The 23,562-nt window shown below is 48.1% G+C and overlaps 1 protein-coding gene across 3 annotated transcripts in view; it reads right to left on the bottom strand.

Annotated features, from left to right (window-relative positions):
* Positions 1–23,248, bottom strand: part of TJP2 (tight junction protein 2) — a 137,956-nt gene extending 114,708 nt beyond the window's left edge. For 2 of the 3 annotated variants that reach the window (XM_089336974.1, XM_051846396.3), the window contains exon 1: positions 22,977–23,248. The gene's annotated coding sequence lies outside the window, so the exon portion shown is untranslated. The remainder of the gene's footprint in view (positions 1–22,976) is intronic. The other variant, XM_051846400.3, reaches the window with a different exon arrangement.
* Positions 23,249–23,562: the final 314 nt, after the last annotated feature.

Genomic DNA, 23,562 nt, shown 5'->3' on the forward strand with positions numbered 1-23,562 from the left:
AGAAGATGGCCCAAGTATTTGCCGTTGCAGGCGTCTGGGGACTGAACCAGCAGATGGAAGGCCTCTTTGTCTCTGCCTCTCTCTATGACTCTGCATTTCAAATAAATAAATTGTTAAATAAACAAACAAAAAAAGGTACTAAGATTAAACTAGAATTCCGGACTGATAAATACACAGACCACGTGTTGCAGATCTTCAGTTCCCAGCTGGGTGTTCAGAACAAATAATCCTAATCAATTGCAATATTCTTTTGCTTGGAAGTCCAAATTGGGCATCAGGGTCCTGCCTAGCTGGATACTCCAAGAACAACCCATCCCTTGGCACCTGGATACCATATGAAGTCAGTTTTAACCGCTGCCAGAAGGTCTTGCCAGCTGTGAACTTGTGTCATTCTGAGACCAAGGTGAAGGCAACATGCGAGACCCCCTAAAAATCACAATTTGTCACTACAGCAGGTTTCCCATGATCCTTGCTGAGATCAACCTACACACCCTCTGTTCACAGTCACCACGTGCCTCGGCTCCCTCCATGTACATGTGTGCTTACTTTCACTTTCGAAAGAAACACAGCAAAATCATAACAACACTGTAACAAAAGGTTGCTGCCTCTGAATTCCCTCCTAAATACCCCTGAAACCTCCCGAAGAAACAGCTAACTTTTTTTTTTTCTCATGAAGAGCAGCCTTTACAGATGGGACAGAAATTTATCTCAATCCAACAACTCCCCAGGGACACTAATGATAGCTGGTGCCTGGCAATTCTGTGTGGCAGGTGCTGTCCTGTGTGCTGTAGGATGTTGGAGAGCCCCCCCACCCCGGCCTCTGTCCAGCAGAGGCCAGAAGCAACCCAGGGATGTAACACAGAAATGCTCCTGCGCATTACAATTGTCCTGGTATGGGGAGAATTCCTCATCCCTGTTGGGAATCAAACCACTAAATGATTGGAGTAGTTTCCTTAGGGAGATGGCATTGTGAGCACTTCTCCCTTATCTTTCTCAATTTTCTAAGTCTTAATAATGAATGTACATTGTTTATATGATGAAAATGTTAGCACCATTCTAGTTTTCAAAAAAGAAATATCACTTGCTATACAAGTTGTTTGGTGAATGCCAATGTGTGGCTTACTCAGTTTAAAAATTAAATCCAGGCGCTAACAGTATTACCAACCATACAGGCCTTTCAGCTCAGCTTCTCTTCAGTGTGTAAAAGACACAAAAGCAGGCCTTCAGAGGAGAGAGTTAGAACCGAGGTCTTTAGCCATCCAGAAGACAACTTCTAGACCCTTCTTCGCTGAGGAAGAGTCAGCAAGGCTGTACAAAGAGGTGTGAAGTGAAACCACCGTTTCAAGAAGAGCATGCCCCTGAAACACAGCGCGCACACTCACTGCACTCGGAAAGTCACCTGCACTGTAGGAGAAAGACAATAAGGCACATCCTGCTCATCCTTAAGAACCATTGCATTGGTAGACCAGGTGAAAAAAATGTCAACGTCAGAAAATTAAATGTCTAGACTGCAAAAAACAGGCTCCAGGCATGTTTTGGGAGTTCGAGTATTACCCAGGAATGTCACTACTATTTTTCAGTCAGTCTGGGAGCTCCATATCCATCAAGAAGAAATAATACTTTCTCAGTGAAGAACTTACATCTGTTAAGCCCACGGGAGAGATGACCCCTTTCTCTGCCTGGGCCCACCCAATAGCCAGACAGCACGCACACGTACGGCCGGAAGCTCTGCTTACCCAGGGTGCCGCCACAGGTTCGCGTGTCTTCTGCTCTCAGGCAACAACTCTCTTTTGTTAAGCGGGGTGATACCAACAGCGGCTTCCAGGATAGCCATGTATTTCTTGTACCGCATCTTGTCTCTCTCATTACAAGGTTCCCTACGTTATGGTCACTACCCAGCCCTAGCAACCATCCTAATCTTGCCTCCGCTGCAAGCGACTGCTGTTCCTTTAGATGCTCTGTGCATCCCTGGCCAGCCGTAGCCACCACACGAAGTGGGGCGAGGGGTGGGAGGCCTCATCACACATAAAGAAAGAAAAAAGGCTTTCAGATCTCCCTGCAATGCCGGTATTACACAAGGCTAAGGAATTCTGAATCGAGCACAAGTGGGAATGATTTGCAGCAATGGCTGTGGTTTTACACAGAGAGATCTAACGTACACTCCCCAATTAATCCGCACATAAATCTCTGAGGTCGCTAATCCCTCACGTAGTAATGGCGCACGAGGTGATTTATCCCAAGGTCTGGTAATAATTGGTGCAAAAAGCCTGCTTGCCTATGGATAAACTAAAATCAGAAGCAGATTTGCCCTTTCTACAAATCTCTCTCTAAAAGCCCTGTACTTGGACAAATGAGGAAGGATTCCAGTGGTCGTAGCACTTTTAAATGTAATAATCCCCTTGCTTGGGTCAATGCAAAGACTAATTAATTAAGAAATAACTCGGTTTTTTAGAAATAACATCTGAAATACTTCTAGAACCAAAGGGGCATGAACCCTGCTAAAGTAAGAAGACACTGCGTGGCGATGAGCAGTCTTTTTATCCTGGTCTGAAGGGGTCTCCTGGACTTCGAGAACCCTCCTTCCCTGCTGTCTGGTGGTAAGGCTGACCACCTCTTCACAGTGGCTCCCCGCATGGGCCAGGTACCCAGCCTGGACCAGCCAGTCTTCCCTGGAAGGAGGGAAATGCCTATTCCACTGCTGTAGCTAAGCCGGGCTAATGGGACGCTGGGGCTGCTGTTACTAGCAGTTGAGAATCGCAGAGCCAAGAGCAACATCCGCACATCACTTAGTTTCTGGATCCAGCCATGCCTCAGGTCACTGCCATCCCAGGAGATCTGGGTTAAACTCTGACCAAAGCAAATAAACTGGCTTGTGTGAAATTTCATTGGAGTACAGTTTCTGTCCCTCTGAAAGGGTTCTCACTTACCCAACTCCCTTCTCCCCACATTCATTCTTTCATTCATTCATTCATTTGAGAGGCAGAGATACATGGAGAAAGGGAAGAGAGAGAATCTTTCATCCACTGGTTCAGTGCCCCAAATTGCTGCAAAGGCTGAAGCCAAGAGCCAGGAGCTTCTTCGGGGCCTTCCATGTGGGTGCAGGGGCCCAAGCACTTGGGCCATCCTCCGCTGCCTTCCTAGGTACATTAGCAGGGAGCTGGATGGGATATGGAGCAGCCAGGTGCCCTTATGGGATGCCAGCTCTGCAGGCAGGGGCTTAACCTTCTAAGCCACAGTGCTGCTGGCCCTCTCCCAGCTTTTTCAAGGCATTCTCTTTCCTGTTCGATATACTATGGCAACATAAGGAGTTGCAAACAAATTCATATATAATGTACATCTGTTATGCAGTAACTCTGGTGAACCTACTGAATAACTATAATCAACCTCAATGAATGTATCCCAAATATTGAACTCTATGTCTACACACACATCTCTTTCCTCAATGGCAAGTTTATTTTCTTTCTTATCTGAACGACATTAGCAGTGCTCTCCAAACTGGGTATATATACCAATAATCTTTGGAATGTGGGAAGAAAATATGAAATTATGTATTTCCCTTTTTTCCCTCTCATCCTGTTTTATCTCTTCTTAATACTGAAAACTAATAGATTTTAAACTATATTAAGGTATATCATTGATAAATTAAGATATTCCTATGTACTGTAGAGTGTGATTGAAAACCTGAAGTGGGGGGCATTTAGCCTAGTGATGAAGACACTGGTTAAGTTGCCCCTGGCCCTCATCAAAGTGCCTGGATTCCATGCCCAGCTCCCATTCCTGCTCTGGCCTTTGACTCCAGCGTCCCTGGAGGCGGCAGGGATGGCTCAAGTAACTGGGTTCCCGCCATCCATGTGGGACACGTGGACTGAGTTCCACTCTGGCTCTGGTTCCAGCTAGGGCTGTTGTGGGTATCTGGGGAGTGAACCAGCAAATGCAGTCTCTTCCCTCTCTCCCTCCTTTTCTCTTTCCTCCCTCCCTCTCTCCAACAAATGGGAAGAGGTTTTGTTTTTTTTTTTTTTTTTAAGGAAACCAGATGGGGTGCAAGAGCAGAAAACTTGAAGTTCAATGTCTTAACCCTTCAACTATTCCCTAAGCATCAATTGCCCATTTAAAAGACTGAATAGATGAAGACTAAGTTTTCTTCCAACAACCAAAGCTCCCCCTGCACTGGGCCTGATTTGTTGATAAGATCTGACCACAACCAAGTGGTGAACCACAACAGATGAACCAGGTGGTCCTGGGAGGGTTTACTTCCATAGGAATACTGCTCCCACTGGCTGTCACGTACACAATCAGTACCAGCTAGTCTCAGGGATTCTCTTACAGGCTGAGCTCCATGACAGCTGCCACTGCGGACAAAGCTCCAACACAGCCCTCACTTACTCACACAGGAAGAGCTAATTACACTCACACAACAGTCTTTGTTCTAACACATTGTATTTCTAATGACGGGTGATACAAATGACTTTATTACCCTCTCAACTGAGAAATCAAGCTTGAGCCAACAACCACAAAAAAATCAAGGTCAATTTGTCACCCAGGGGAAGCTGTCTGAGTGCCATCAAAGTGAGATCAAATTTTACAAATTGCATGTTTTAATGTCTCATTTTCCATTGCTATTTTTGATGCATTTAACACACAGAGCGTACAAAGTAACTATTATCTATGATGAGCTCATATAAAATTAAAACTGTGTCTTTCATTAGAGAAATAATTCAGCCTTTGCAAATATTAGAAAGAATTTGCTTTCCTCCCATAAATGACATTGTTCAGCTTTCTAATTTATTTATTTATTCATTTGGCTAAATTGTCATCTTTGTGTGAACTCCTTCGTAACATTACATAAAAACAACAGCACAGAAAAAAAATCCAGTCAAACGCCCCTGCCCGATATGTACTTGTATGACATTTTCTTTATAATTCTAGAAATTCTTCAGAAATATGCATGTAATTGGTTAGTTCCTTTGGAGTTTTAGAAATTCTTTACAACTATCAATTAAAAGTCACTTATCTATGTAAAAATTTTTAAATACATATTATTCCAAAGAAAGCTTTTTAAAAAAAGATTTATTTTATTTATTTGAAAGACAAAGTTACAGAGAGAGGTAAAGCCAGAGGAGAGAGGTCTTCCATCAGCTTGTTCACTCTCCAAATGGCTGCTAGAGCCGGAGCCGAGCTGATCCAAAGCCAGGAGCCAGGAGTCAGGAGCTTCTTCCAGGTCTCCCACGTGGGTGCAGGGGCCCAAGGACTTGGGCCATCTTCTATTGCTGTCCCAGGCCATAGCAGAGAGCAGGAGGAAGTGGAGCAGCCCATATGGAATGCTGGCACTGCACACCAGGGCTTTAACGCGCTCTGCCACAGTGCCGGCCCCCCAGAGAAAGCTGTTAAGTCAGGATGCTCAAGTTCTCTTTTGTCCTGATCCCAGTTGAACATCAGAAGTCACAGGCCAGCCTGGCATTTCTTCTGGACTAATTGTTTCTTCTGGAAGGAAACAGTAGGCACCTTCTCTGCTGCCTGTATGAAGGTCACTGTGCTTTGAAAGTATAAAAATGGAAATGAACTGATGCCCCACACAGGCTGCTTTCCAGGGTGTGGTCTTCTTCTCAGGGAGCTGGAAAAAAACCATCACTAAAAGTAGAAGAGGCAGGGAAAAATCTCTTTTTTTAAACTCTTCTACAAATAAACTATTTGACTTGCTGCAAGCACCTCTTTCTCCCCTGTTTAAGATCTCCATATACAATTTGCACTGACATACTTGCTACTCAGATGACCCTTGAGACACCGTAACAAATGCAGACTACACAAGGTGCAGGAGTTTTCAAGAGCTAGAACAGAGGAGTCCAGGGGCCGACGTTGTGGCATAGCGGATAAAGCTGCCGCCTGCGGTGCCGGCACCCGGTTCAAGTCCCAGCTGCTCCACTTTTGATTCAGCTCTCTGCTCTGGCCTGGAAAAGCAGTAGAAGATGGCCCAAGTCCTTGGGCCCCTGCACTCATGTGAGAGACCAGAAGAAGCTCCGGGCTCCTGGCTTTGGATTGGCACAGCTCTGGCCATTTGAGTAGTAAACCAGCGGTTTACTCTCTGCCTCTGACTCTCTGTAACTCTGCCTTTCAGGTAAAAAAGGAGTCTTGGCCCCACCAAATTCACCCTCTTTGGCCCAAATCAGCCTCTCCCTTCAGGGGCATCCTCAGAATCCAGCATCATCCACTGGATTTAAAGTGTTCCCTTCAACGAGTGTCACCAAATCTGCAACTCTGGGCCTGTCCTCCCACATGGGTAGCAGGGACCCAAGCTCTTGGGCCTTCATTGCCTGTCTCCTGGGAGCATTAGAAGGAAACTGGATCAGAAGCCGAGGCAGACTTGATCCCAAGCACTCCTGTGTGGGATATGGGTGTCCCAAGTGGCAGCTTAGCCTGCTGTGCCACAATACTTGCTTCAATACATTTTAATTGATATTTTAAAGTGATGTTTTTAAAGGGCTGTATCCGTGAGCACTCTGAGATGATGCAGGAGGGAGGTGTGATTCCATATTCACCCATTCATCTCTAAGGTATCCCCTCATTTCAGAAGTAGCATAGGACAGATGCCCAATACTACTACTAGAGTTTACCTCTAAATTAAGAGGCAGCAATTACAATGGTTAAGACCCTATAGTCTAGAATCAGATTATCTGGGTTGGAATCCCAGCTTCACAATCAATTAACTGTGTGACCTTCTGACCTTTGGCAGGTCATTTAATGTCTCCAGGGCTTGGGTTTCCTCATCTGTGAACTGAGAATAATAATACTGGCAGCTCCCACTTGGTAAAGTTGTATGAGGATTAAATTTAATGAATACATGCAAAATGCGTGGGTCCTGGCCCACCCCAAGGGCTATCTTCATGATTATTATTTATGCAGCCAATACTGGCCAGGGTTGTTAAAGACTGAATGCTTTTGTCTCCCCAAATAATACTTTGAAGTCCTCAGTGTGATGGTCCTTTGGAGGTGGAGCTCGGGTGGGGGGCAGGGGAAGGAGGAGGGGTAATGGTTATTAGGTTTAGATAAGATCATGCTGCAGACCCCTCTCCCGCTTGCTATCAAAGGGCCAGCTGGGCCTGGAGAGGCTGCTGCTGACTTCAGAAATCCCTTTCCCACCTGTGGTATCTAAGACGCGATAGCTGTGTGCCTCCTCAAATCGCCTTGAAGTTGTGAGTCACTAGTTTGTGTGCCATAAAACTGTCTTTCCTTGCAGCCGTGATTTACTAGTTCCCGAGTGCCTAAGACAGCAGTGTGTCCCCCCTCCCCACCCCAAGCTGCCTTGTTACTGCCTTGCTAATTTAGGGCATGAAAGGAAAAAAAAAAAGGACTGATGGTTCAGCTTAGTGGGTACTACCTTCTCAACCTGCCCTGGGGTCCCTGATCCAAGTTTGTCTAGCTCACCACTGGCCCACCCCGGCCTCCAAGCATCCATGTAGATCTCTTCACAGTCCTGTATTTGTTCAGCAGCTGGGACGCTGGTGACAGCTCTACTCAGCCACCTCCACCTGGCAGGCTCCAGGCCCGCCCAGCCCCGCAGCTCCCTGCCTGACCTGTCTTTCCAGTCTCCACCATGACCCCTGCTGCAGACAACAGCCCCATGTTGCCCCGGGCATCCGCAGTTGGGCCTGCTGCTCCCGTTCCCCTTGTACTGGACAACAGTCTGTTTTCTTTTGTCATTTCTCGATTTCTAATTATATACATCTGTCTTCACCTGCCCACCAGACTGTCAGCTCTGCTGGAGGGCACAGACCCATGTTCTGACCCTGTGTCCCTTTCACATTGGGTGTTCTCTCCAACTCTACACTCCTCATTCATTCTCTCCTTCCATAACCACCCAGCCACCCCCATTGAAACTCTGATTGACGCTGAGCTTCGAATAACACGGAACCATCCCTGCTCTCAAGAATCACCCTGTCTAAGGCATCCCCAGGTAACAGCAAACCAGCATGCTACAATGTGGCTGCAACAGGGCAGGGGACAGAGACGGGACAATGGTGTCTGCAAGCCTGGCTTGGGAAGTCCTGCACAGAGAAAATAGAGGTGGGTCTCCCCATTCCTGAGGCCAACTGAAAAATCTAGGGCCTCTTGGGCAGAGGGAAAAGCACCCTCCAGAGGCAGGAAAACACAGTAGCCGGCTGTTCGGGGGCCAGTAAGCAGAACCACAGGATAGGACCATGGGTTGGCCGTGTACCTGAGAGCCCCGAGTCAGAGTCAGAGGGAGGCAGGCACAGCTCCTGACACAGCTATTGGAGGGTGTGACAGATGCCAGGCCCTTGACTAACACACCCTTGCCCTTGGCTGCACGTGTGCTAAACCATTACTTAGTGAGCATTTCCACTGAGCCAGCCCCTGAGATAAGAGCTGTACACCCACTGGCTCCGAGAATTCTCACAAAGGCCCTGGCTGTAAATTCCTTTTTTAGAAGTAGAAACGTAAACACCAAGCAACTTGCCTAAGGCCATGCGAGGTGATGCGTAGTGGAGGTGTGGTTCCTACCCAGCTGGGTCTGATTACAAAGTTCATGCCTTCTGACACCCACTAGGTGAGGCGGAAGGTGGGGGGGCTCAGGCCCTCGGTATAAACCCATCTCTGTGAATTTAATTGACTTATTCATCTCCCTCTACAACTTGCGTCTCACGATGTAAGACAGCTTCTCTAGCACCTGGCACAATGCCTGGCAGAAAAGGCAGAGCCCTCAATAAGTGACTGTCAAGAAGAAAAGGGGGATGGTGCTGTGGCTTAGTGGATAAAGCCACTGCCTGCCGTGCCAGCATCCCATATGGACACTGGTTCGAGTCCTGGCTGTTCCACTTCCGACCCAGCTCTCTGCTGTGGCCTGGGAAAACAGTAGAAGATGGCCCAAATCCTTGGGCTCCTGCACCCATGTGGGAGACCCAGAAGAAGCCCCTGGCTCCTGGCTTTGGATCAGCCCAGCTCTGGCCGTTGCGGCCATCTGGGGAGTGAACCAGCAGATGGAAGACCGCTCTCTCTCTCTCTGCCTCTGCCTCTCTGTAACTCTGCCTTTCAAATAAAATAAATAAATCTTTTAAAAAGAAGAAGAAGAAAAGGGAAGAATGAGCTCTTTAAGATATTTATTTACTTGAAAGTCGGAGTTACACAGAGAGAGAAGGAGAGGCAGAGACAGAGAGAGAGGTCTTCCATCCGCTGGTTCACTCCCCAGATGGCCGCACCAGCCAGAACTCTGCCAATCCAAAGCCAGGAGCCAGGAGCTTCTTTCGGGTATCCCACATGGGTGCAGGGACCCAAGCACTTGGGCCATCTTCTACTGCTCTCCCAGGCCATGGCAGAGAGCGGGATCGAAAGTGGAGCAGCCGGGTCTCGAACCGGCATCCATATGGGATGCCAGCACTGCAGGTGGTGGCTTTACCCACTACGCCACAGTGCCGACTCCAGAATAGGCTCTTTCACAACATGTACTACTGCCCTTCCAGTCCAGGCCTAATCTCTCTTGTAGCACTGGGCCCTGAGGCTGCCTGGATGGATTCTCTCCCCAAGTTCAGGGGCTTCCACCACCGTTCTCACCTTCATTCTTATCCACATCTGCACGCCCAGAAGGTGACATCAAACTAGACCCGCTGTCCTTGGGCAGTCCTGCTCACATGGGGGTTCTCAGCAGAGGCCGGCGAGCTCGGGCTTTGGGAGGACCGCCCACCACTCCCCACTTGCCGTTTGTGCAGTGTGGTTGATATGCGCTTCCCTTCTGCAAGTCTGACATTTTGGTAGATGGGCAGGCGACGACTATGGGAGCAGCCCCAGTAAAAGCCCTAAGCACCGAATTTCACACATGCTCCCTGTTGGTGATGCTGTATACATGCAGTCACAACTTGTGGCTGGGGGAATCAGGCGTGTCCCTGTGTGACTCCACTGCCGAGGAGCATCGGAATCCCATGCCTGATTTCCTTGGACTTCGCTCCATGCACTTTTTTCCTTGGCTGAGTTTACTTTCTATCTTTGCGCTGTGATAAATCATAGCCATGCTATGCTGAGTTCCACAAGTTGTCCTAGGGAATCGTCAAACCTGGGCATGGTCCCGGGGACTCCCAGGCCCTGCCTCTCCCTTGCCTGGGCCTGTCCAGGAACTGAAGGACTCACACACTCAGAGCTGGGAAGGCCAGCAGGGATGTTAACATGTAAACGGCCAAGGGCAAGCCACGAAGTCTAAAGCAGGTAGCGGACCTGGGGATCGTGGTGGTTAAGTGAAATAAGACAGGCACAGAAAGACAGATACTGCCTGATTGTGCGCCTCCGTGGAATCTGAAACAGCTGAGCTCTGAGAGGCCAGGGGGCAGAGATGGGAGAGGGTGGGGGAGGAGAGAGCTCAGTTAATTGGTACAAAGTCCCAGCCAGGCAGGAAGAGAAAGTTCTACCTTTCTACTACACAGAGGGTGATTAGATAATTCAAAACAGCTAGAAGAGAGTATTACGACTGACAAGTGTCTGACATGTTGGATAACCTACAACTTGTTGGATAACCAAGTTGATCGATATACAATGTATAAATGTAAGAAAACATCACACTTACTCCACAAAAATGCACAACTATTATCCACCAAAAATTAAAAATAAAGAAATGACAGAGACACAGACACAGAGAGATCTTCCATCTACTAGTCTATACCCCCAGATGCCCTCAACAGTCAGGACAAGGCCAGGTGGAAGCCAGCAGCTGGCAACTCAATCTGGTCTCCCAGATACGTGCAGGGACTCAGCTCCATGAGCCATTGCCTCTGAGACTGAGCCTGAGCAGGAAGCTGGTCCTGGAACCAGACACTCCACTACGGGCTGTGGGTATCCCATCCGATTGCGCCAAATGCTCACCCCCTAATTGTAGGTTTTATAAGAACTAATTTTGTTTTACATTTGTGCAGCATGTTTACATGAATTTAAAACCAAAAACACAAAATATTTTCAAAAATACAAACAAATGAAGTAGAAAGTGGCAGCTGCTACTGGGCTCATGAGCACACAGCAAGTCACAGGCAGACAGACTCTGGCTGCTGGTTCCTGATACTGACATCAAGGCAACAGGTGCCCCAAACAGGAAGGGGAGGGAGCACCTGGGGACACACACTTTGGCCACCTTCCGAAAGCCAGGAGAAATGCTTGGCATCCTCAGAGACAGTAAGCAAGGCTTCCTTGAAAGGGAAACGTATCATAAAGTGAGAGGGTGTTTGTCGGGACACCCTCAGGAAGGGCACAGGACAGGCCACCGCCCTCCCCGGATTTCCGTTCGCCCTTTGTGACGTGCACTGTCAAAAGCACCGGCCTCCTACGTCAGCACCGGCTCAGAATCAGCTTATATCAAGTCATGCTAAGAAGGCTACGTATGGCCGCACACATCTTTAAAGCTATTAAGCTGGGCAGGAAAAGCAAGAGAAGGAAACCCCAGTGTCCGCGATGACAGCCACTGCTTACACAAAGGTATCTTACTAACGGCTTGCAAAGTTCAGTGGCAGGCAGGAAGAGGAAGAGGCCGGGGTCATGACCCCCAGGAAGGGGTCTTGTCTAGGAAGGCGAGTCCACGCTTCCCTGTGGCCCCAAGCGGGAGCCCATCCTACTGCCTGGTGATGCTGGGCTTCTTGAAGGGGCAGGGGAAGATGAGAACCGCACAGGTGACTACTCACTCCCTTCCCCCAGACTCACACCGGCCTCGCTGTCCTGTACCCTTCCACTGTCCATTCCTTCCCCACCTCTGGGAGGCCTCCCTCTGTTCTTCCTCCTGGCTGCCCCTCCCCACCACGGCTCCTACTCAAGCCCACTGCTTTGGCTGGTACCCAACACCTGTGGGTTCAGGCTGCCCTAGTTAACCACCAGCCCTGCCCCTGCTCTCACTCGGCCTCCAGTTCTCCACTTCCAAGGCCTCCCGACCACTGGCTCTCGACATGGGAGCCCCAGACCACCACCAGCAGCAGCAGCATCCAGATGGGTGCTCATTAAAGATACAGATGCTCTGGGTTCCACCCCAGAAATTCCAGGAGCCAGGTGGGGGATCTGTGTTTTACTAAGCCCTCTGGGCAGCTCAGATGCAGGAAATCTGCCTGCCCTGCACCCTTTCACCTTCCCTAGTCCCATCCCTGTCTCTAACGATCCTCAAATGGAAGTGATTTTCATGTTCTAAATCCAGCAACAGTGCCAATGCGGTGGGGAAAAAAAATAACAAAAATGTACTAACTCAAGAAAAATTTCTATCAGTTCACACTTCTGTGGGTACTTGAGAATAAAATACAGAGTACTCAAGTAAGCATATAAACCATGTATTAATATGATTTTAAAATAGGTTATTGTATATTTTAATAAGTAGAGTTGACAGATGTTAATAATTATTTTGGTTAAAGTGTTTGAAATGTCTACCAAACACCATTTTTTGTGGTGTTAATGCTTGAATGGTTCATAATTTTTTTTTTCCTGGGCATTAAACCAACTAGTAGATAGTAAGTTGCTACTTATTTACTCCTCCTCACCTCAAAAAGCTATACAGTCACTACTCTACATTCAAATCTTCTGAGACATCAGGTATTAGCTAGCCAAAGGCAAACACAAAGATAAAGCAAAGCAGAAATAAATTCCAAAGGCGCAAGCGGCTCAGCTGACATTCTCAGCATTCTTCTAATCCCTGGAAGCTGGGGAATATATTCAAAACCGACTTTCCTCTTTCTCCACCTAGCTTTCCCCTAGAAAGGATCAGGGGGACTCGGGGCTGAGGAGTTAGTATTCTGCTTGGGATTCCCACATCCCATAGCTGCCTGCACCCCATATCCAAGTGCCTAGGTTCAAGTCCCACCTCCACTTCCCATTCCAGGTGCAGCTGATGCGCACCCTGGAAGACAGCAGGTAGCAGCTCAAGTGCTTGGATCACTGCCACCCATGTGAGAGTCCCAGATTGAGTTCAGGGCTCCTGGCTTGAGCCTGACCCAGTGCTGACTGCTGCAGGCAGCTCGGGAGTGAAGCAGCAGTCAGAAAACTTCTGTCACTCTGCCTCTCAGGTAGATGAGAATTAATAAATTGACATCAAAACAATAAATACAAAAGTAAATGGTAGAGGGGCTGGCGCTGTGGCTCAGTAGGTTAAGCCTCCACCTGAAGCGCCAGCGTCTCATATGGGTGCCGGTTCTGGCCCCGGCTGTTCCTCTACCAATCCAGCTCTCTGCTGTGGCCTGGGAAAGAAGTAGAACATGGCCCAGATGCTTGGGCCCCTGCACCTGCATGGGAGACCCGGAGGAAGCTCCTGTCTCCTTGCTTTGGATGGGTCCAGCTCTGGCCGTTGTGACCATTTGGGGAGTGAACCAGCAGATGGAAGATCTTTCTCTCTGTCTCTCTCTCTCATAGTCTGTAAATCTACCTCTCAAATGAATTTTTAAAAAAAGAATATAATATTAGAATAGTACTCCAAATATAATAAATTCTCAATTAAAAAATATTTAAGGAAATAATCAAGGGCTGGGTGTTGTGGTAAAGTGGGGTATGGCTGCTGCTTGTGCACTCCCCAACCCACATCAGAGGTCCAGGTTGAATCCCAGTTCCTCCCTTTCTGATCCAGCTCCCTGCTAATGTTCCTGGGAGGCAGAGATGATGACCCAAGTACTTGGGTACCTGCCATCCATGTAAGAGACCCACACAGAGTTCTGGGCTCTTAGCTTTGGTCTGGCCCAACCCAGGCTGTTGAAGGCATTTAGCGAGGGGCCCAGTGGATGAAAGATAGATCTCCTTCTCTCTCTCTTCCTCTCTCTATCACTCTACCTTTCAAATAAGTGAGTAACTCTTTAAAAAGAAAAAAAAGGAGGAAAGATTGGTCTAAAACGCACATGAATAGATGGTCAACACCATTAGCCATCAGAGAACTACAAACCAAACCACTTCACACCAGTTAGAACAGAGAAAACAAAACCAGACTGTTGACAGTGACATGTGTGGGTGTGGATGTGAAGACATGGAACTGGCTTACATCCCCAGTGGGACAGGAGAAAGGGGAAGGCACTCTGCTTAAACACCCTGGCAGTTCCAGAACACGTTAAATAGAGTTCCTACATGTTTTCCACGTATAGGTAGGCACCCAAGAGAAATAGAAACATCTGTCCAGATACAAACCTGTACATGTTCATAGCAGCGTTAGTCAAACAGCCTAAATGCCCATCAGCAGAAGAATAGATTGACAAAACATGTTCCATCCACACATGCAAAGATCCTTCAGCAATAAGAACAAAGTACTGAGATAAACACCCTGAAAACACTACACCAAGTCAAACAAGGCAGCCAGGAAGGGCCATATATATTCCGTATATCCAGAACAGGCAAACCCAGAGAGGAAAAAAAGGAAATTAGTAGTTGGCTGGTTTAGTGAGGAGAGGGAGAGAAAGATGCCAGCTAAGGAGGGGATGGGGTTTTGGGGGCAATGTTCTTTCAAGGGCAATCCAAATGTCCTAAAATTACCTGTGCTGACTGACACTGAATTGCGCACTTTATAAAGGTGATTTCTATGGTACGTGAATTATGCTTCAATAAAATCCTTTTTTTAAAGACCTATCCTAAAGCTAAAAGAGAATTATAAACAGACTGAGTAAATTAAAAAGTGTTAGGGTCAATGAAACAGTGTGAGGTTAAGTGTGTGGCTTTTTTTGCATCCTTTGCATGGTAAATTCCTACCCAATACAGATAAGAGATAGCTTTTATTATCATTGTACAGTTTACAAGGACTTTTACAATTAAGGTCTTCTTGAGTTCCCATGATAATCCTGGAGGGAGATAACCACTCCCTTAATTTTACTTGGGAGCACATGGCAGCTCTGAATTTAGGAGATTTCCTCTGGTTCATCCCGCTGGCTGAAACATAGGTTAGATCTTCCTCATGCTGAGCTCTGTGCCTTTTCTTTGACGCTACAGAGCCCGGCAGCCCTGCAGGCTGATACGCAGAGATGCTGCAGCTCACCTATCTCAATAAGGAAAATACCCATGACTTGATTTTCCTAGGAGCTGAACTACTGTAATACCACATTCAAGCCAAGTATATGCATGGGAAAAAAGCACTGCTCTTGAATCTTTTGCTCTTTTGAAATTTATTTGAGTTTTTGCTTATCTGTCTATTTGCCTCAGGGTCTAACACAGTATCTAATATTCCAAAAAATCTGAGTGAAGAATTGTTGAATGCACAGCTTCTTGGAGTTGATGGAGAGTAAGTAGACAAGGATTTTTTTCCACATGGAAAGAGGAATGGTTTTGAGCAAGACCCAGAGTAGACTCAATTTTTTTCTTCCATAAAATGAGAAAAAAAAAGAAACACCACTCTTACTGCTGTGAATATTTAGTGATCATATATTTGTTTTGTTTTTGTTTTTTTGTTTTTTGTGTTTTTTTGACAGGCAGAGTGGATAGTGAGAGAGAGAGACAGAGAGAAAGGTCTTCCCTTTGCCGTTGGTTCACCCTCCAATGGCCGCCGTGGCTGGCGCACTGCACTGATCCAAAGGCGGGAGCCAGGTGCTTCTCCTGGTCTCCTATGGGGTGCAGGGCCCAAGCACTTGGGCCATCCTCCACTGCACTCCCTGGCCACAGTAGAGGGCTGGCCTGGAAGAGGGGCAACCGGGACAGAATCCAGCGCCCCTTCTGGGACTAGAACCCGGTGTGCCGGCGCCGCTAGGCGGAGGATTAGCCTGTTGAGCCGCGGTGCCGGCAGTGATCGTATATTTGAATATCCCAGATTCACAATAAGCATGCCACAAATGTTCCTTGATGATAAATCAAACAGTCCAACACCTTGATCTCTCCCACGGAGAATAGGAGTTCTTTTGGACATTCAGGATTCTAAATCTTCAGTGATGATCAACCTTAGAAAGAGTTGATCAGAAAAACAACAGGAGAGGCCCAACCCACCGCAACACTGCCTGAGACAAAGGCATCCTTTATGAGCAACAGCTGCTCTGCTTCCAATTCAGATCCCTGCTGATGTGCCAGGGAAAGCAGCTTGCGATGCCCCAAGTGCTGGGGCCCCGGCCACCTGCTTAGGTGTCACGGCTGAAGCTCCTGGCTCCTGACTTCAACCTGGTGCAGCCCCAGTTGTGGGGGCCATTTGGAGAGTGAACTAGCAGATGGAAGATCTTTCTCTTTGGAACTGTGCCTTTCAAATAAATAAACCTTTTAAAAAACGGAGGGGGAGGTAGGAATATGTTGATTGGATTTGCCAAACTTGACCTATATTAAGAAACATCCTCTTGTTAATTTTATTTCATATTAAATACAGAGCTGTGTTCTCTTGTAATTTCAGAATCATTTTACAAAATTTTAGTTTGTGCCCACATTCAAGCAGGTGCTTGTATATACACGTGCTTATGCAAATAACTCTCAAACCTGATTATATGTCAGAACTGCCCAAAGTACAGTGACACCTACATAGTCCAGTGAAAAGATTCTGACTCAGGAAGTCTGAAATAGTTGGTGTGTCCATATTTAAAAGCTCCCAAGGCCGGCGCTGCGGCTCAATAGGCTAATCCTCCGCCTTGTGGCTCAGGCACACCGGGTTCTAGTCCCGGTCGGGGCGCCGGATTCTGTCCCAGTTGCCCCTCTTCCAGGCCAGCTCTCTGCTGTGGCCCGGGAAGGCAGTGGAGGATGGCCCAAGTGCTTGGGCCCTGCACCCCATGGGAGACCAGGAGAAGCACCTGGTTCCTGCCTTCGGATCAGTGCAGTGCGCCGGCCGCAGCGCGCCAGCCGTGGTGGCCATTGGAGGGTGAACCAATGGCAAAAGGAAGACCTTTCTTTCTCTCTGTCTCTCTCTCTCTCACTATCCACTCTGCCTGTCAAAAAAAAAAAAAAAAAAAAAAACTCCCAAGCGTGTTTTGTCCCTGCCTTGATTGTCAAGTTTTTAAAAAGCCACACTACCAGCAGCCCTTTCGGGATTTGCATCTCTTGGAGCCCCCTTCCTGGCCACCCCACCAGGAAGTCTCCGACTTAAATAAACCTTGCTTTTCTCTCAAAATAAAAAATAAAATAAAATCTCCAGGAGATTCCTTAGACATCGCTGAATCAGCAGTAAAACCATTTCACAGATATTTTCTAAGGATTTTCCTCCTTTAGAAACTTCAAAATAGAATTGGTTGCCAAGTGAGACATTGAACTACATTGTAACATATGGTACAAGGGAAATATTTTCTCTTTTACCTTCAGTAGAATTTTTAAAAGTAACATTATAAAACTCTGTGAATACGGAATCTTCAGTTAGGGAAGACTGCCGGCCAAATCTTGCCCATTTGCATCATAGGCCTTTGATGTGAACAAGGCAGGGAGTTCAAGGGGACAGGAGCTGAGAGGCACCCAGTGGTCTCTGCCACAGCCCCAGGTTGCCAAAAGCCCTGCCCTCTTCCAGGCCAATTCACACACCCACTTTCCCATGATGCACCTGAGCCTCCTCCATCATGCAGAAGACACCATGGTGAACATGTGTAGACAGAGCGCCACGTGCAAACGCCATGAAACCTGCACAGGGATCATCACACACCCAGATTCCACCCTGTGCGTACATTCAATTATGGCACCAATCTCTATCCAATAAAAGGGGCAACTGAACTGAATTGGGGCACAATTTCACCCATGAGGTTGCCTGCACTCCTGTACATTATCTCTTCAATTTCTTTGAGTATATCATGCTCCCAATCTTGCACTTTATCTGTGTCTGTGCCTTGAATTCACCTCTTAGGCAAGACAACAACTTGGAATAAATCCAGTTGGGGACCTTCATGCACCCCCACAACACCCTGACCAGTTCAAAGGGACTTTACAATCAAAGGAAGCTGTAAATTCCTTCCTACAAAACTTGATCTTCTCATTCTGATCAAAATCTGAGTATAAGTAAAGTCAAGCATTGTAAAAATGAATCTAGGAGGACATAGAAAGACAAACATTGCACATTCTCCTTACATGTGGGAGCTAAAATTAAAAAAGAAAATCAAAAAGAAAAAAAAAAAAAAAAACAAAAGAAAGCAATGCCTGTATCAGTTTTGCTGCAAAAATAATGCTTTGTCTTTGCTTTTAAATCTTTCTCAAATAAATGGTTAAGAATTATATTACCATTGGTGCCAGCATCCCATATGGGTGCCAGTTCCACTTCCAATCCAGCTCCCTGCTAATGCACCTGGGAAAGCAGCAGAAGCTGGCCCAAGTGCTTGGGCCCCTGCACCCATGTGGGAGACCCATAGGAGGCTCCTGGGTTCTGGCTTTGGATGGACCCAGCCCTGGCTGTTGTGGCCAATTCCAGAGTGAACCAGCAGATGGAAGGCCTCTCTCTCTCTCTCTCTCTCTCTGCCTCTCCCTCTGTCATTCTTTCAAATAAATAAATAAATAAAATCTTAAAAAAAGAATTATATACTACTAAAGTTTTAATGATCTGTGACCACTTGGAAATTTACTGTATAAGTAAAGTTGAATATCTTTTTTGATTTTTGTTTATAGCCCTTGCCTATGTTTTGGGTGAACTACAGTTTTTTCTTTTTTTTAATATTTATTTATTGGTTTGAAAGGTAGAGTTAGGGAGAGGCAGAGAAAGAGAGATCTTCCATCCTCTGGTTCACTCCCCAAATGGCTAAAACGGAGCAAGAACACCGTCCAGGTGGCAGGGGCTCAAGAACTTCCCACTGCCCTTGCAGGCACATCAGCAGGGAGCTGGATCAGAAGTGGAGCAGCCAGGACTCCAACAGGCACCCATATGGGATGCCAGTGTTGGCGTAATCCACAGCACCACAATGCTGGCCCCGAACTACGGTCTTGTTATGTTTTATTTGTGTTGAACTCTTCAGTGAAGCATTAAGCCTTTGGCTATAATATAAATTAAAAATGTTATCTCAAAAATAATACATAAAATATTACACTGAATAAAATACATTTTTACCACCAAACAAGGTGCTTACCAACATCTGTGGAGTAGGTAAGGAAGAATATATTTCAAGAGGAATATAAGTGATCCCAGAAGGAACTACTGAGAAGCAAGCAAGAATGAAGAAAGAAGAAAGAGCACATGCGGGTAACTGTGGATAATTATTCATTGTATGAAGTAACTCTCAGAATAACAATAAATGGTTTGTTTGTGAGGTTTGAAAAAACCTTGGATACTAGTAGAATATGTCCTGATAACAGCATATATGTGGAAATGACTAATATTTAAAGCATTTTAGGCTTTTAATAAAAGAACCTGGGAGGAACAGGGAGTCCATTTATTTAAACCTTCCAGTATTCTTCACCACTCTTGCTCTCTCTGAGTCACATTCTCGATGATGATAAAAGTTTTTATTACTTTGTCAATTTACATTTATGTTCTCACTGAACAGCTGCAAGCTGATGCAAACAGACGGCTTCCATCACTACAAGGTTTTTCTAAGTTACGCAAACATGTTCTCAACTAGAAATGATGTCACTAGGGCATCAGAATCACTTCACGCTAAAGCAGAAATAAAATCGTTTATAGAGTATTTTAGAAAAATCATCCCATCTTTTTTTGAAGTTTTGCTGTGACTACTTCCAACATTTGCCAAACAGCAACTGTTTTTCTTAAGGGTTGTTCCAACTACTTTCAAAAATGACTTGTGTTGGTGTTAAACAAAACAAAGCCACGATCGACAGCACACCGAAAATGAAGCTAATAAAGAGAAGAGCAGCTGGAGACCATCAGTGAACAGTGCTTAGTTCACTGGAGCACACAATGCCCTCCATTCTACTGCAGCCAAAACAAAAAGAACACCTTCATGGGCTATGGCTGTCTCTACGAACAGAAAGCACAGGAATTCTGGGTACTAGAGCTATAGCACCTTGTCCACCCAGGAAATCTCAAAGGTTTGTTCATATTTTGCCAACATGATTTCAATCTGACTTTACCTTCCTATTCAACCTTTTTCCATTTGCATTTGAAAGTATTTCGGGGTGGGGAATGGTGGCAGGTAAAACCCCTGCCTGCTTGCAGGCATCCCATATGGGGGCCAATTCAAGTCCTGGCTGCTCCACTTCTGATCCAGCTTCTGCTGTGGCCTGGGAAAGCAGTAGAAGATGGCCCAAGTCCTTGGACCCCTGAACTCGCCTGGGAGACCCAGAAGAAGCTCCTGGCTCCTGGCTTCGGATCAGCACAGCTCCAGCTACTGCTGCGCTGATCCGATGACTACCTGGGGAGTGAACCAGCAGATGGAAGACCTCTCTCTCTGCCTCTCCTCTCTGTGTGTAACTCTGACTTTCAAATAAATAAATAAATCTTAAAAAAAAAAAAGTATTCAGGGGGCCAGTGCTGTGGTGTAGCATGTAAAACTGGCGCCGTCAGTGTCAGCATCCCATATGAGTGCCGGTTTGAGTCCTGGCTGCTCCACTTCCAATCCAGCTCTCTGCTATGGCCTGGGAAAACAGTAGAAGATGGCCCAAGTCCTTGGGCCCCTGCACCCACATGAGAGACCCAGAAAAAAGCTCCTGGCTTCTGGCTTCAGACTGGTACAGCTCTGGCCATTGTTGCCAGTTGGAGAGTGAAGCAGCAAATGGAAGACCTCTCTCTGTCTCTCTCTGTGGAACTCTGACTTTCAAATAAATGAATAAATATTTTAAAAATGAAAGTACTGAGGAGCACAGGGGCTGGTAGAGGGTGGAATGGGATATTGACTAGTGGGTACACAGTCTCTATTTGGGATGACGAAAAAGTTCTGGAAATGGGCAGTGGTGATGGTTGCACAACATCATGAATGTACTTAGCGTTACCCAATTGCATATTTTTAGATGGTTAGAATGGTTAAGTTTTGTCTTACATATATTTTTTAACACAATGATTACTATCCAGAAATAAAAAACCTCAAGCCAGTAATTTAACCCAATTTCCACCCTAGAGTGGAGGGCTGTGACCCATGGATCTCGGTGTGTGTGTCCTGGTAGAAAACTGAACAACAGGGGGGCCAGTGCTGTGGCTCAGTGGATGAACCAGCTTCCCGCAACACTGGCAGCTCCTATGAGCACCAGTTGGGAGTCTCAGCTGTTCTGCTTCCAGTCCAGCTCCCTGCTAATACTCCCTGGAAAGGCAGCAGAAGATGGCCATGTACTTGGGCTCCTGCTTGTGCCCTTGAGGTCATCTGAGGAGTGAACCAGCAGGTAGAAGCTCTTTCTGTCTTTGTCTCTCCCTGTCAGTCACCCTGTCTTTCAAAAAATTAAATGAATGTTTAAAAATAAATGTTTAGAGCCAGCGCCACGGCTCAATAGGCTAATCCTCCACCTAGTGGCACCGGCACACCGAGTTCTAGTCCCGGTCAGGGCCCGGATTCTGTCCCTGTTGCCCCTCTTCCAGGCGAGCTCTCTGCTATGTCCCGGGAGTGCAGTGGAGGATGGCCCAAGTGCTTGGGCCCTGCACCCCATGGGAGACCAGGAGAAGCACCTGGCTCCTGGCTTCCGATCAGCGCGGTGCGCCGGCCACAGCACACCAGCCACGGTGGCCATTGGAGGGTGACCAACGGCAAAAGGAAGACCTTTCTCCCTGTCTCTCTCACTATCCACTCTGCCTGTCAAAGAAAAAAAAAAAAGTTTAGAAAAAAAAATAAGACTGGTTGTTGCCAGCATTTGGGGAGTCAAATCAATTGGATGGAAGATCTGTCAGTCTCCTGCCTTTCAATCAAAATTAAAATTAATTCATTTTTCTAAAAGGAAATGTATTGTAAATCTCTTCCTTACACTGGAGGAAACACTTAGCCCTAAGACACGCATACCCCCTCCCCCACCTGCGCCAGCCCCTTTCAAAGGTGTCCCCCAGGGGATCTTGCCTAAGCAGGGCTTGGGGTTGTTGGCATTCTGTATTTCAAAGGCCGCAGACCAAGGCCCCTGCCGCATCGGGCAACAAGGCCCTGGAGCTCCTTAAAGTGTCAGCCTCACCTTCCAGAATTACCCTCCTCACAAGGAAGCAGAGCCCCGGTCTTATCTTCCAAGTGAGCTGGCCAAGGGCTTATCTTCCAACCGCCAATTAGATCAACCTGCTTAGACAGCCTGAGGGAGGAGGCCGGCCCGCGGCGCCCGCCCCCGGGGCCGGTGCGCAGCCCGACTGCGCCAGAGGAGTCCAGAGAGACTCAGCTGCGCACAAAGCCCTCGTAGGAACTTCCAGTCTTCATACCAGGCTCGGAGAATGCCTGGAATTCAGTGGCCCTTCTCCAACCTAAAGATCCTCAACTCGGTTTTCAGCCCTACAGAAGAAACTTGCGCGGCAGCCCAGGCGAACGCACCGCGTCCAAAAGTACAAAGGACACAGAATAAACACATATTGAAAATGCACATACTTTGTGTTTTCTCACGTTCTGCCGCATCCAGGGCACAGACCCCGGCCGTGCGGGGCAGGCAGTGCCGGCAGGCTCGGGAGCATGACGTTTCCATGTCCCGAGGCGGAGACCCAGGCCCGCAGCCCCGGGGGCTCTCAGCTCACCGGCGCCCCCCTCCGCTCGCAGCCACCCAGCGCCCCGGCCCCTGCCCCTGCCCCTGCCCCTCTCTCCCCGCCGTGGGCCGCGCCAACAGAAACCCACGGCCCAGCAGACAACGACCCAGTGTCTACCCCCTGGGAGAGAAGGTGCCAGGCATGCAGGGACAAAGGACGCCCCCCAGGCACCTGCGGCCACCCCAGGTGCGTGGTCATTCCCACTTCCAGGTAGTTTCTCCTAGAACCTCGGCGACGCGCCGCTGCCCCCACGGAAGACAGGGAGGCAAAAACCACGGAGGAAAATAAAGGACAATGCCCCTTGGAAATATCCCCCGAATTCCACAGGTAGATCTGGCCGATGTCACCTCGCATTTAATGGCGCTGTCCCCCTGCCCCACCACCACCAATGCCCGCCCGCACAGCTGATTAAAGCGCCAGCGCGCTCTCGCACCCTCAAATCCCTCCCGGGCAAAAGTGGGGAACGCAGCCGGGGAGCGTCCCGGCGTCGCCCGGGCCGGGAAAGGAGAGAGAGGAGAGGAGTACTCGCCTGGACACGGGTGGCGGCTGCGGCTGGCTGAGTCTGGCGCAGGGCACGGGCGACTCTCGCGGGCGCTCCGCAACGCGGCGCCCGCGGCCGGGCCGGTGTCCCCTGCGCTCCGGGCGCACGTCCCTGGCAGCACCTCGTCGGAGCCGGAGTGCAGGAGGCTGCCCTGGTAACGGGCGGGCGTTAGTGGCCTCCCGCCGCAGCTCCTGGGTATTATTGTGACTCAAGCTATTTCCTGTTTGGAGGTTTCGGGAGAAAGGAAAAAAAAAAAAAAAAAAAAACCTCCTGGGCTGGGTGGGGGCAGGGGGAGGGACGGCGGCTGCCTGCAGGGGAAGGGGGTGGGCGGTGGCTGCCACCTGCTTCCTGGAGACCTGGGCGGTGCCCGGCGCGCCGGCTCACGCAGCTTCGTGCGGCTTGGGGAAGCTCCGAGGGCGCCTCGCTCGCGCCGCCCAGCGGTGGGGCAAAGGCCGCGGCAGCAAGAGTGGCCTTGGGGGCGGGAGGCAGCGCGCCCACTCCCTGTTGCGCGAAACTACAGCTGAGCTGTGTCACTAGTGCGAGAGGAATCGTCCCAGCCCAGGTTTGCCCGCTG

The sequence above is a fragment of the Oryctolagus cuniculus genome, chromosome 1 (assembly GCF_051225735.1).
Source record: "Oryctolagus cuniculus isolate XC-2025 breed Fujian yellow rabbit chromosome 1, ASM5122573v1, whole genome shotgun sequence".
NCBI lineage: Eukaryota > Metazoa > Chordata > Mammalia > Lagomorpha > Leporidae > Oryctolagus > Oryctolagus cuniculus.